Here is a 12,932-nt window from a genome sequence, read left to right as displayed (position 1 = left end):
CTGTCAAATTCCTCTGCTTTGGAAGGTTTTTTTTCTGTTTCTAAGCTTGGTGGCAGCTGGTGTTTTTATATATCCTTGCTGGGAAGTGAAACACAAGGTGGTGTGAAGAAGGAATCTGCTGATGTCACCTCAGTGGGGTCTAGAAGCTTGGGAGAGATCCTCACTGCCTGTGCCATCCATGACATTTTCATGGTTTTGACACTTAACAGGGTCACATTTACAGCCCTCATTGCATCCCATCTTATGTTTCCGACAGCCACACAATTTATTTCCACAATGGCCTTTGCAGGAACACCCAATCTTCTTAGCAACTTTACTAGTTTTACTGGGAAATCCGTTCTGCATCTTCCTCTTTATTCTGGGAGTTCTCTGATTCCGAGATGAGCACCTCTAGCTTCATGCGTGGTGCCAAGCCTGGAGCCCTGGCCATAGTACGCCTGTAGTTCCTTGGCTGTTTCAATACTTCATTCTCTTGGATAAGATGCTGGTTTTCCTCACAAAGTTCTCTCATGTTCTCAAGCTCCTCATCTGTTTCCTCATGCTGCTGTTCTAGCTGCATGAGTTGACACTGGTGATCCGTTGCCATCTCAGCCATCTGACTTTGATCCTTAAAGGTGGTTTTCTGAATGTATGCACACAGACCATTACTCTGCTTCAGGGCACTCTCCAACTTACTGCTCTGCACTTTGGAAGAAACCGGCTCTTCAATGGCGCATTTTGCTTCAACAATGGTGACAGTCATGTCCCAGCGTTGTTTCACTTGATCCTCGCTGTCTGCATCTAGCAGCTTCTGTTGTAAGTCAGTAATCTGGGCGCTCCGGAGCTCCATTTCAGTCTCCAGGCTCTCTATCTGCTTGGCTGTAGATGTATCCTTGTCTTCAATATTAGTTAGTACTTTCACAGTATAAGCGCGCCTCAGGATGATTCTTTCTAGCATCTGTGCCATTTATCCTGCAGTCTCACTGAGCTCCTGGCTCAATTTTCCATTTTCCTCTTCCAGAGAGCTGTTCCTCTCCATCAGCGACTTCAAATTCTCAGATGGCTCCATAACAGCATTATTTATGTATGTGATTTGGTATGTGCATCGATATCCACTTTGGTGGATTAAGAATCCATTTTGTTAAAAATGTTTCTACTTCCTACATTTCTACTGTGATTTCTCTGGAGGCAGATATCCTATTCTCAAGATATGTAAAGATTTGCTCACTGTTTCTTTGTATTGCTTTTTCAGGTCAATGTAACATATTTGTGTAATTTAGCACATGGAGTATCTTTTGATAGGAAAGGAAATTCTTTATTCCTTTAAAACATGAATATAAAAAAGTTCTGAAATGCTGTCTTAGACATCCCCATTGTATTTTATAAATACAATGTCTACGTGTTATAAACTCACCCCACCCCCAGGATTAACATTGTCTTTAAATATTAAAATGTTATTTTTAACAGGTTTCTGAATGTCTTAAAAATGTATGACAGAGAGTGCAAAATTATACTTAAAATTGTATGCATTGCACTTGGTAACAATTATAAAGGAAGCATGAATGCCTGTGCTAAATTGTAATCAGCAAATTGATTCAGAACATTCTAACTGATTAGAATACAGGTGTTTTAAAGGAAATAATCATACATTAGTCACACTCCAGAATGATTGCTTAAAAATGAATGAACTTTCAGTAACAACTGCAAGAACAGCAGTTTTGTTTTTTTAATATCAGCATTTTCAGGCACTGGGAGTCTAACTTTGTGCAGTAGTGGCACCTAGTGGCCAGACATGGGCATATATACCAGGCTCATGAAGGCTCCATAGTGTGTTGCCCTTGATTTAGTGAAACAAATGATAGTGGGAAGGTGGAGATGGCTTGAGAAAAACCAGGAACACAGGGTGATCATAAATTCCAAAAAGCTTTATTTCTTATACTTGTAGTGACAGGGTGTTGCATATCAATACAAGTATAAGAAATAAAGCTTTTTGGAATTTATGATCACCCTGTGTTCCTGGTTTTTCTCAAGCCATCTCCACCTTCCAACTATCGTTTGTTTGTTTCATTACGGTATTGTTTTTTGTTTTCTTCTTCTCGCCCTTGATTTAGTTACTGCAATAACTAAGTTAGATGAGAGAACAAGGGGGGGGGGGGGGGGTTATAAAATAGGGGTAATTATCCCAGGTTTTCACCAATATAAAGGCTTGAGTTTTGGGTTTAATCCACTGTAAATTCCTAATTGAGCAAGAAGTACAAAGGAGCCAGTATTTATTTTCATAAAGAATTCCATTCAAGCACATAAGGATACATTCTTATATCAAGAAAATAGGGCATACAGATAATCTTTACAGCAAATGTTTTACACAGCAAAAAGAAACATTCAGAATATCAGTTCCTAATTAGTCCACAGTAACAAAGGGGAGAGAAAATATCAGATCAAATTTGGGAATTAATACTGGAAAAAAAAAACAAGGAGTAAGGGATATAACACACAAGCCCAGCTTCCATACATACAGCTTGAGTGACAAACCCAAATGTCTACTGTATTGGGTACCTTTTTACGCTCAAAGGAAAACTTTTAACTGTTCTGGTTCCTAGAAAACATAACGGACATTAGCAAACTTACACACTGGGTTTTTTTTTTTTTGGGGGGGGGGGGGGGGGGGCTGAAAATGGATGTGCGGCAAATTGAAAATTGCTGCACATCCATTTTGGGTCTGAGACCTTACCGCAAGCCATTGACCTAGCGGTAAGGTCTCACACGGTAACCAAGTGGTAATGGTCTGCACTTGTCAAATGCCATGTGCCAGAAAATAATTTTCAGACGTGCGTAGCGGATGTGAGCCAAAATTGAAATTACCGTAAGGGCCACACGGTAACTGGGTGGTAACTCCAATTGGGCGCGCGTAGTTGCCAACGCAGTTTAGTAAAAGGGCTCCTCAGCACTGAAACAGAAGCAGCTACCAGAGAGCCAACCCCAAGAGTGGGACTGAAGAAAGCCAACAATTTTCATCAGTCCCGCAATGGGAGAGGAAACTCCAGCAGTGTGCCACCATGTTTATTCATTTATCTGGGTTTAGTTCACACCTTTTTCAGTAATTGTCCTTTTCCTTGAGGGATTAGTCGAAGGAGTCCTTTTACCAAGGTGCGGGCAAAAAGGGCCCTCCGCTAACGGTGGGGGCTGTTTTTACGCAGTGAGTAAAAAGACCCCAAGCACCTATGGAACCCTTACTGCCAGCCATTGAGGTGGCGATAAGGGCTCTTGTGGTAACCGAGCAGTGTGCAGCAATGCCCGATTACCACCACGCAGGCTATTTCCAGGGGCTTCCTTTGTCCCCTGGAAATGGCACATACTCGGGGTGGGACTACAGCCAGTGGGCACGTTGGGCTTACTGCAGCTCTGTAAAATGGCCCCTAAATTTGTTCCTGCAGCAATGAAGGATTAAGTGACATACCATCTGTCCAAGATGCCAGTGTTAACTGCTTGACTAAAAAAAAAAAAAAAAAAAAAAGACAAGAAGGGCTCTATTGGGGGCAGGGAAGTACATTTAGATTAAACTGGCTTTCTTTCCCCTGTTGGTCTGTAGGAGTCTTCTGGGTTGGCCACTTCCATTGGTACTAGGCACAGGCTTCTGGACTGTGGCTGCATGTGTTTCCTTTTTTTGGCACATTGCTGTCTAGTGACATAGAGTTAGCTTCATGGCTCTGACTGATCTCATTTGCTTGCGCTTGTTACAGCATCATCTGGTACCAGCTTTTCTGAGTTGATCGGACAGCTGTGGCTAAGTGCAGGTTCCAGGGTTCTGGCTGCCATTGCTGTCCTTACCAACACCTTGCATATTCTAGAGTAGTGCACCAAAGAGGGTAACGGAGAAGATAGACACGAACAGAACATAATGCAGGGATGGGCAACCTTTATATAAAGAGAGCCATGTGAATGTCATTACTATCCCTAGTGGGCTGCACCCAGAAAGTTAACAACTGTGCCATATAATTAACTGCCAACAAAACTCAATATGATGACCTGAAAGAACATGAATTGTTACCAGAATGGTCTCTTACCATACTTCTGTCTTTCCAAACAGTTGTTAACACTGTGAAACAAGTCTTGTCTTCTAGCCAACAGTTCTATGGACTACAAAATTCTGGTTAATGATTTTTGTGTGGGTCTCTTTTAAATCTTTTTATTGGTGAACAGAATGTAATATAGGACACCAAATATTATAGCATATCAAGAAATGTGTCAACTCAACTGTAGAGACTTGCTGGAATTCTAAAAAAAATCACCATAAATGGGAAATAAACAGAAGAGCCCAATTATATTTGTACACAACACTCGTGATTATTATTTTTTTTAAACATGAGGAAAAGACCTCAAACATACAAACACTTATTTTTTCAGCATCATTCACTGGGATAATATTTTGTATCATTGGTCAGAAAAACTTTTTTTTTTTCCAATAAACTATTCAAAAATCTGGTACTACTGGTATATTGTAATTTAAAATCTTCCTCTTCGTTAACTTTTATACACAATTGTTTATGAGCTTAAATTGTATCTCATATAGGCTCACGTTTGGGGCATTATCAAAACTATATGATAGTTTGTCTTCTGAAAGTTCCTCCCCTATCAGGAACTAGCCAACTTGGAGAAAAAAAAAAAAGGAGAGGGGTGATGTTCCCTACCCAAGTTATACCATACAATTAGTTGTTTATTTTGTGCTTGCAAGTATAAGAAAAGTTTGTCAAGTGAAGGTGGGGCATGTGTTACCTGCTCTTTGCAAAGAGAGGCAATAAAGTCGAAGCTGAAGAATATTGCAAAAAGCTAGTACTGGCGGTTTGGATTGAGGGAGTATCTCCGATGTCTGCATCTACAAACTGACCAATGTATCTGTATTCTGTACGACCCTAGCTCTGAAAAGATGTTTCACTCTGACCTGTTGGGAAATCCAGGTTAACAAGCTCTAAAAAATGGAGGAGGACCTAAATATTTCCCAGGTTCACAGTCCACAGGTTGCCCGACCCTAACATAAAGTGTTTTCCTGCAAAAGAATGCTTAAAATATGTACTACTGCACTTAACATACTGGCAGTTCACGTGTTGCTACTCAGTAGTCCTGCACACAGAACATAGTAATATAGTAGATGACAGCACATAAAGACCTGAACAGTCCATCTAAGTCTGCCTAACAGTCACATTCATTATCAATTCATGATTAAACCAACAATGAATGTTACATAAAAAAAATACTTGATCCTGGCCTTTGCCATTTTCAGAACAGAGACCAGTAGTACTTCCATTACTTTTACAATGACCAAAGTGAGGCTTACCAGCCTATAGTTCCCCACTTCTTCTGTGTCACTACCTTTGTGAAGAGGGACCACATCTGCTCTTCTCCAATCTCATGAAACCTCTCCTGTCTCCAAAATTAATTAAGCATATCTTTAAGAGGACCCACCAGAACCTCTCTTGAGTTCCCTCAATATCCGGGGATGGATTCTGTCTGGTTCCATGGCATTGTCCACCTTCGATTTTTCAAGTATGATATCTACTCCATTCTCATATGTACCTTTGTCAGCTGAAAGTGGCCCTTCTCTGGTATTTTCTTCCATAAACACAGAAGTATTTTTTTGAATGTCTGCTTTTCCTTCACTCTCCACATACTACTTACTACTACTACTTATCATTTCTATAGCGCTACTAGAAGTATGCAGCGCTGTACACTTGAACATGAAGAGACAGTCCCTGCTCAACAGAGCTTACAATCTAATTAGGACAGACAAACAAGAAGAGATAAGAGAATATTAAAGTGAGGATGATAAAATAAGGGTTCTGAACAAGTGAATAAGTGTTAGGAGTTAAAAGCAGCATCAAAAAGGTGGGCTTTTAGCTTAGATTTGAAGATGGCCAGAGATGGAGCTTGACGTACCGGCTCAGGAAGTCTGTTCCAGGCATAAGGTGCAGCAAGATAAAAGGAATGGAATCTGGCATTAGCAGTGGGGGAGAAGGGTGCAGATAAGAGAGATTTACCCAGTGAACGGAGTTCCCAGGGAGGAGTGTAGGGAGAGATGAGAGGTACTGAGGAGCTGCAGAGTGAATGCACTTATAGGTCTATAAGAGGAGTTTGAACTGTATGCGGAAACGGATAGGGAGCCAGTGAAGTGACTTGAGGAGAGGGCTAATATGAGCATAGCGACATTGGCGGAATATTAGTTGCGCAGCAGAATTTTGAACAGATTGAAGAGGAGAGAGATGGCTAAGTGGGAGACCTGTGAGAAGCAAGTTGCAATAGTCTAAGCGACAGGTGATAAGAGTGTGGATGAGGGTTCTGGTAGTGTGCTCAGAAAGGAAAGGGCGAATTTTGATGATATAGAGAAAGATACGACATGTTTTAGCAGTCTGCTGAATATGTGCAGAGAAGGAGAGGGAGGAGTCAAAGATGGCCCCAAGGTTACGAGCTGATGAGACAGGAGGGATGAGAATGTTAGCCACAGAAATAGAGAATGGGGGGAGAGGAGAGGTTGGTTTAGGTGGAAAGGTAAGAAGCTCAGTCTTGGTCATGTTTAGTTTCAGATGGCGGTGAGACATCCAGGCAGCAATGTCAGACAGGCAGGCTGATACTTTGGCCTGGATTTCAGCTGAGATTTCTGATGTGGAGAGGTAGATCTGGGAGTCATCAGCGTAAAGATGATACTGAAAACCATATGATGAGATCAGAGTACCAAGGGAAGAAGTATAGATGGAGAAAAGAAGAGGTCCCAGGATAGATCCCTGACAGTGGGATAGAAGTAGAGGGGGATCCACCAGAGTATACACTAAAAGTATGCTGGGAGAGATAAGAAGAAAACCAGGAAAGAACACAGCCCTGAAATCCAGGTGAGGACAGTGTATCAAGGAGTAGGCTGTGATCAACAGTGTCAAAAGCAGCAGATAGATTGAGAAGGATGAGGATAGAATAGAGTCCTTTGGATCTGGCCAGGAACAGGTCATTGGAGACTTTAGCAAGCGCTGTTTCTGTTGAATGAAGGGGGTGAAAGCCAGATTGAAGTGGATCAAGAATAGCTTGAGATGAAAGAAAGTCAAGGCAATGACGGTGAACAGCACCATCCTTCAAGTATCTTGGATAGGAAAGGGAGGAGGGAGATGGGGCGATAGTTGGAAGGACAGGTATGGTCCAATGAAGGTTTTTTAAGGAGTGGTGTGACTATGGCATGTTTGACGGCATCAGGAACAGTCGCAGTGGAAAGTGAAAGATTGAGGATATGACAGATAAAAGGGATGACAGTAGGAGAGATAGTGTTAAGTAGATGGGTGGGAATAGGATCAGAGAAACAGGTAGTTAGTTTTGAGGAGGAAAGAAGATGTGTAGTTTCCTCTTCAGTGATTTCAGAAAAGGAAGAAAAGGAGGCAGGGGTTGGAGGGTTGAGAGAATGGACTAAGGGAAGGAGAGGTGAAGGTGACCTGGTTGAGAATTCAAGTTTAATCTTGTGAACCTTATCATGAAAGTACTCAGCCAGAGTCTGGGGAGAAAGTGACGGGGGAGTGAAGGCACTTTGAGGAGAGAGCTCAGTGTGGCAAAGAGACGTTGAGGGTTTGAGCAAAGAGAATTTATCAACTGGATGTAATAGTCCTGTTTGGCAAGTAAAAGAGCAGACTGGAAGGAGGTCAGCAAGAATTTGAAATGTATGAAGTCAGCATGGGCACAGGATGTTGCCAGCCTTATATTTCTCTTCAATTTCCTTCAGTTTCATCTGATACTCTCTTCTGTGTTCCTGTTTTCGAGTTTTTCTATATTTCATGAATGCCAACTCTTTTTGCCTTTATTTTCTCAGCCACTTGTTTAGAGATCAATATTGTTTTCCTTTTTTCTCTTGTTTTTATTTACTCCCCTTACACAAAGGTCTGTAGCCATTTTTATAGCTCCTTTCAGCCTGGACCACTGTCTTTCCTCTTCTCATATGTCTTCCCATCCCATCAGCGCTTTCTTCAGGTCCTTCCCTATTTTACTGAAGTCATCATGTTTGAAATCCAGGAATTTGTGTTTTGTGTGGCTGCCCTCTACTTTAGCTGTTATATCAAACCAAACTGAACACTACTGCCAGGCGTGTACACATTCACACATTAGACGCACTTTCCCCATTTGTGAGCACCAGGTCCAGTGTTGCTCCTTCCCTCTTCCATTTGCCTGAGCAGAATACTTTGAAAGGCACCCACAATCTCTACTTCATTCCAGTTCTGCAGATGCAACTCCAGTCTGCATCCAACAGGTTGAAATCTCCCAGCAACAGTACCCCTTCCCTTTTATCCCCTACTTTTGCATATTTACAACCAGATCTTTGTCCTGCTGCTCTTTCTTGTGTCGGAGATCTGTAGACAACACCCATGTGGATAGAGGTTTCATCTTTCCTAGGTGATCTATATTGCTTCTTTTTCCCCCCAGGCTCCCTCCATTTCATTCGTTTTAATATTATTTCTCACATACAGAGCTACTGTTATGTTGATAATCTGTACTTCCAGAAAACATGTGTGTCATTCTAAGCCATATCTAATTTGACAGTAGGATGTTAGGCATTCAATATGTTGTAAAGAAAAAGGCTCCCACCCGAAATGGCTGCGCGTCAAGTGCTTTACTTGCCGTCTGGCCAGGAAAGTGAGACCTTCCCTTTTGCCAGCTGCGGTAAAAGGGGGCCTTGGCGCGTGTTTGCCAGTGCTGGCCCTCTTTTGCCGGACCTTGGTAAAAGGGGCCCTACATGTTCCATCTTTGCTTTACTCTTCGCTGTTAATTAAAATGTTCTATTACGCATTGTGTTGACATTGCAAATAGTATACCATGCCATACTTTGTATTGTTAGTTGTAAATTTTTACTGCTATAATTGCCTATTGCTCATGTTTGATCTTTTCCTACTGTACACCACCTTGAGTGAATGCCTTCAAAAAGGTGGTAAATAAATCCTAATAAATAAACAAATAAAACAATTAAGTTCTAACTGTACATAGTTTTAGCAAAAGGGCCCCATATTTTCCAACATCTGTTGAGAAACTATGCAGGGAGTGAAACTGGGTTCCTACTTTAACCCCCGAGATTAGCAGAATACAGGCAGTAGAAACTGTCTGCACGAGTACTATTACGTATCTTTATTCTGGCCAACAGATGTCCTCATAATATAGAAATACAGCTGATTTACAGCCTTGCCTTTTCCTCTTTAGGGACACATTTTTGCTTTACAGCTTTCTCTGATGATGAAATATGTTTTTTTCAAAAGGACATCTCTGGATTTATAAGTTCTTAGATAACATTCTGAAAAATAGTGTAGGCTTTTTTATAGACAAGTTAACTCGACTATGCTGTGAACTATACTATCACTATATACATAAACTGCCCTTATGAAGAGATACAGCATTGTACGAAAGTATGTGAAGTAAAAAGTAGAAAAATAAGTCCATGTTCCTAATTATACACAAGGCACATGACTTCTCAAACCTGCTCTGGAGATCTCACAGTCGCTCAGGTTTTTAGGTAATTCATAAAGAGAGAAATCGGTATGCACTGGAGGCCCAGCTTCATGCATATTAGTTGTGGATGGCACCCTGACATTATAGCCTTCTAACAAAATAGCCCGTCACAAAAATAAGAAGTATAGTAAAACTCTGTCTCCCTCCCTCCCTCTGGGGGGTCCAAGCCTCTCTTTTCCCCCTCTATTCCTAACTCATGCATCTGAGCTCTCTTTTCTTTCAACTCCCTCTCCAGTACACCTTTCTTTCCCCACCCCAGTGTTCTGTCATTTATGTCCCATTACCCCCTTCCCTGCATTCGTGGGGGGGGGGGGGGGGGGGGCACATCAGTGCGCCAGCTCCTTTCCAGCCTCAAAGGGGGCCCGGTACCTTGGTCTGTCTCTCATCTGCTCCAGTGTGCCGGGACCGGTTTCCAATAGGAGCAGGAGAGAGACAGACCCTGGGGCCTGGTACTGGGCCCCCCTTGGAGGCCGTGCCTGGGGAATTTTGCCCTCGAGATCTCCCACGTCAGTGCAACAGCTCCTTCCCAGCCTCAAAGGGAGGCCAAGTCCCGGGATCTCATAGCAACCCGAGAGTAAGTGAGGGGCAGCAGCGGTGGCTGCGCTCTGGGTTGGGCCCAGCGGCTGTGTCCCAAGTGTGATTGGGGGACCTTGCAGCGCCTGCATCCCTGAGTGTGTGTGTGTGTGTGGGGGGGGGGGGGGGGCTAGCGGCAGCCCTGCCCCAGGCTCGGCTCTGTCTCTCGGCAGCCCTGCCATCGTGAATGTTGAGGTCTGAGGGAGTGAGACAGTTGTACCATTTTTGACAGGTGTCCATTATGCAGAGACAAAGGGGGCTCCTTTATGGACAAAGGGCCTGTGTTATGGAAAAAATTGCCTGGATTTCTTCAACTGTGCCCATCGATGCAGAAAGGAGTTGAAGACATATTATTTTGATCATGTGTCTTTTCATGAGTACTGTTTTAGGCAGTTGGTGTCCCTGGTGTTTGAAGCATTTGGATGAGCCTGGGGAGTATTTTAGTGTGGTACTGTGAAATCTTGTTGTGTATGCCAATGACTACGTTTTTTTAAAAATTGAGAACCACTTAGGTTTAAATGGGTATAAATGGAAATACATAAACAAACAAGTAATCAAGCCATGATTTTCACCATAGTCTTGCATTACAGCTTCTAGGGGTTGCAGTAGTATTACGAGACTAGGGTGAAAGGTCACTGCTCCCATATTAGATACTACTGCAACCATGGTAAGGAGCCAAATGGGCATTGCTCCTGCTCCAAAGGACACCTACAAGACCAGCAGGGATTCAGGTAGACCTGAGGGTGGGCCATAAGGAAGGGGGGGGGGGCAGTCATTCACTCTTGGCAGGAAGTGGAGGAGCTGAAGGAAGAGGTCCCTGAAAATTTTAATTTTCTATCTTCTGTGATGACAAAAAGGAAGTGGGAACCTTAAAATAAAATGGGATGTTAGAGACAGACTGCCTAGCAAAATTTGTTTTTATTAACGAGATCTCTAATATGAAAGGACAGCTTCTTTTTTTTGGGGGGGGGGTGGGGGGGGGTGGGGAACATGGATGTCTCAGAGATGATGGAAGGGAAACCTTGTATTGAGGATATGGTCTCTTTGGAATAAATGAAACAGTTACGCATTATGATTAATGCCACTTTAGTGACGTCTGGCCTAGTATCCTCATCTGTGTTAAAATATCTGTACAGAGGATTTATTAATTTTGATTTGTGATGTAGTAAAAGCCTCCTTGCTACTGAAGAACTCAGAAATCACAGTCTATAAAAAGGGAGCTGAAGATTTGTCAATTTGTGCCAATTATAGGACCAATATTAAAATTTTCATGTTTGGCCAAATTAATTGAGAAAGAGGTAGTTATGTAAGTGGGATTTTTTTTTTTTTTTTTAAAGAAGAGACTAGTGCACTGTTATGATGCCTTTTACTTGCTACCATGCTGGATCTGATCTGTCACTATTTAGATAAAATTGAATCTATCCTCTTGTCTTTCCCTTGACCTAAGCTCTGCCTTTGATTTGGTGAAATTTGATCTACTAATTATGAGATGCTTTCAGATGGCTCTAGTGGAGAATGTGCTGAGATGGTTTGATTCATTTCTTGGGGACAGAACTTTTCAGGTGAAGTACAAGGGGACTTGGTCTTCAGCGACCATCTCTTTGCTACTATTTAAGATCTACCTGTAACACCTTGGACAGATAATTCAATCTTGAAATATGGAAGATGCCTCATATATTCATTGGTAGATTAAACTCTTGTTTAAACCAAGTCACTGGCTTGCTACAAGAAAGTGTCCTTGTGCTTAATGTGCATAAAACCAGATTTTTGGGGATACGTGAGTGACCCATACTGTCCCATAATTTCCCATTAAGAATGTGAAGTTTAGAAGTTTGGTTTGACAAAGAAGCTACATGTCACTCCAGGCAGCCCATTCAACAGAAAATGCCTAATTTAGACTCAGATTAATGAAAAAAATGAAACAATTTTTAGATGACGGGGCTTCATTGGTGGTATTGATATTTAGGAGGTAATTTTATAAAGGATTTATCATGTGTATATGCCAGTACGGCTAGATTCTATATTTGGTGCCCAAAAAATCAGCACCTAAAAAAGCGCTATTCTATAAGCCATGTTTAAAGTTAGGTGTGGTTTATAGAACAGTGCTTACACCCAGTAATCACGCCTAACTTTAGGCATGACCATTTGCACCAACTGAAATGTGGTGCAAATTTACACACCTACATTAACCTAACCTGGGGCTTTGGATCCAATTTGGGGGGGCCCCGGCCCCCAAGGCCCCTCGTAAGTACGCCACTGGCATAGATTGCATACTTCAGTTAGCACAACGCTCTTATCGCAAGCTGTCAGTTCTGCAGTTACCACTGAGGAAGCTTTAAGTGCTTCTGTGCTACTCACAAACAATCTTAATGCGTGGTAAAGAACATTTCAGTGTGGCGGCTGCAGAGGACGTGCTCGCCTGCCCTCAACAACTGCCATACAACCTTTGCACTTACCCTTCTACAAGTTTTTGTTGTTAAAGGGAAGTAAGTGCAGAAACTTATCACACTTTAGTAAAAGGGCCCCCAGAATATCTTATTTCTGAAAAAGAAATTACAAAGATGTTGCATTAACTTTGCTGCACAGTTCAAATCTACAGCAGCCTAAATCTCAGCATTGCTGCAGTATAATTTATTAGGCACACATGCCATGTCTGTTCTTGCTAGCTAATATAGTCACTGACAAAGCAAATCTGTACAATAGGTTTACTGCTTTGAGGAAAGTTTTACACCAATTAAAATGGAGTTTATGGGAATACACCTTAAGTTACAATTCCAGCACTTTAAAAAGACTTGCAAAAGTCCTATCACACTATACTCTCCAGCTATATGCTGCAAAGTAGGGTTAAATACAGCAGATAATCA

The sequence above is a fragment of the Microcaecilia unicolor genome, chromosome 10 (assembly GCF_901765095.1).
Source record: "Microcaecilia unicolor chromosome 10, aMicUni1.1, whole genome shotgun sequence".
NCBI lineage: Eukaryota > Metazoa > Chordata > Amphibia > Gymnophiona > Siphonopidae > Microcaecilia > Microcaecilia unicolor.
Note: the sequence above shows the minus strand (reverse complement) of the source record.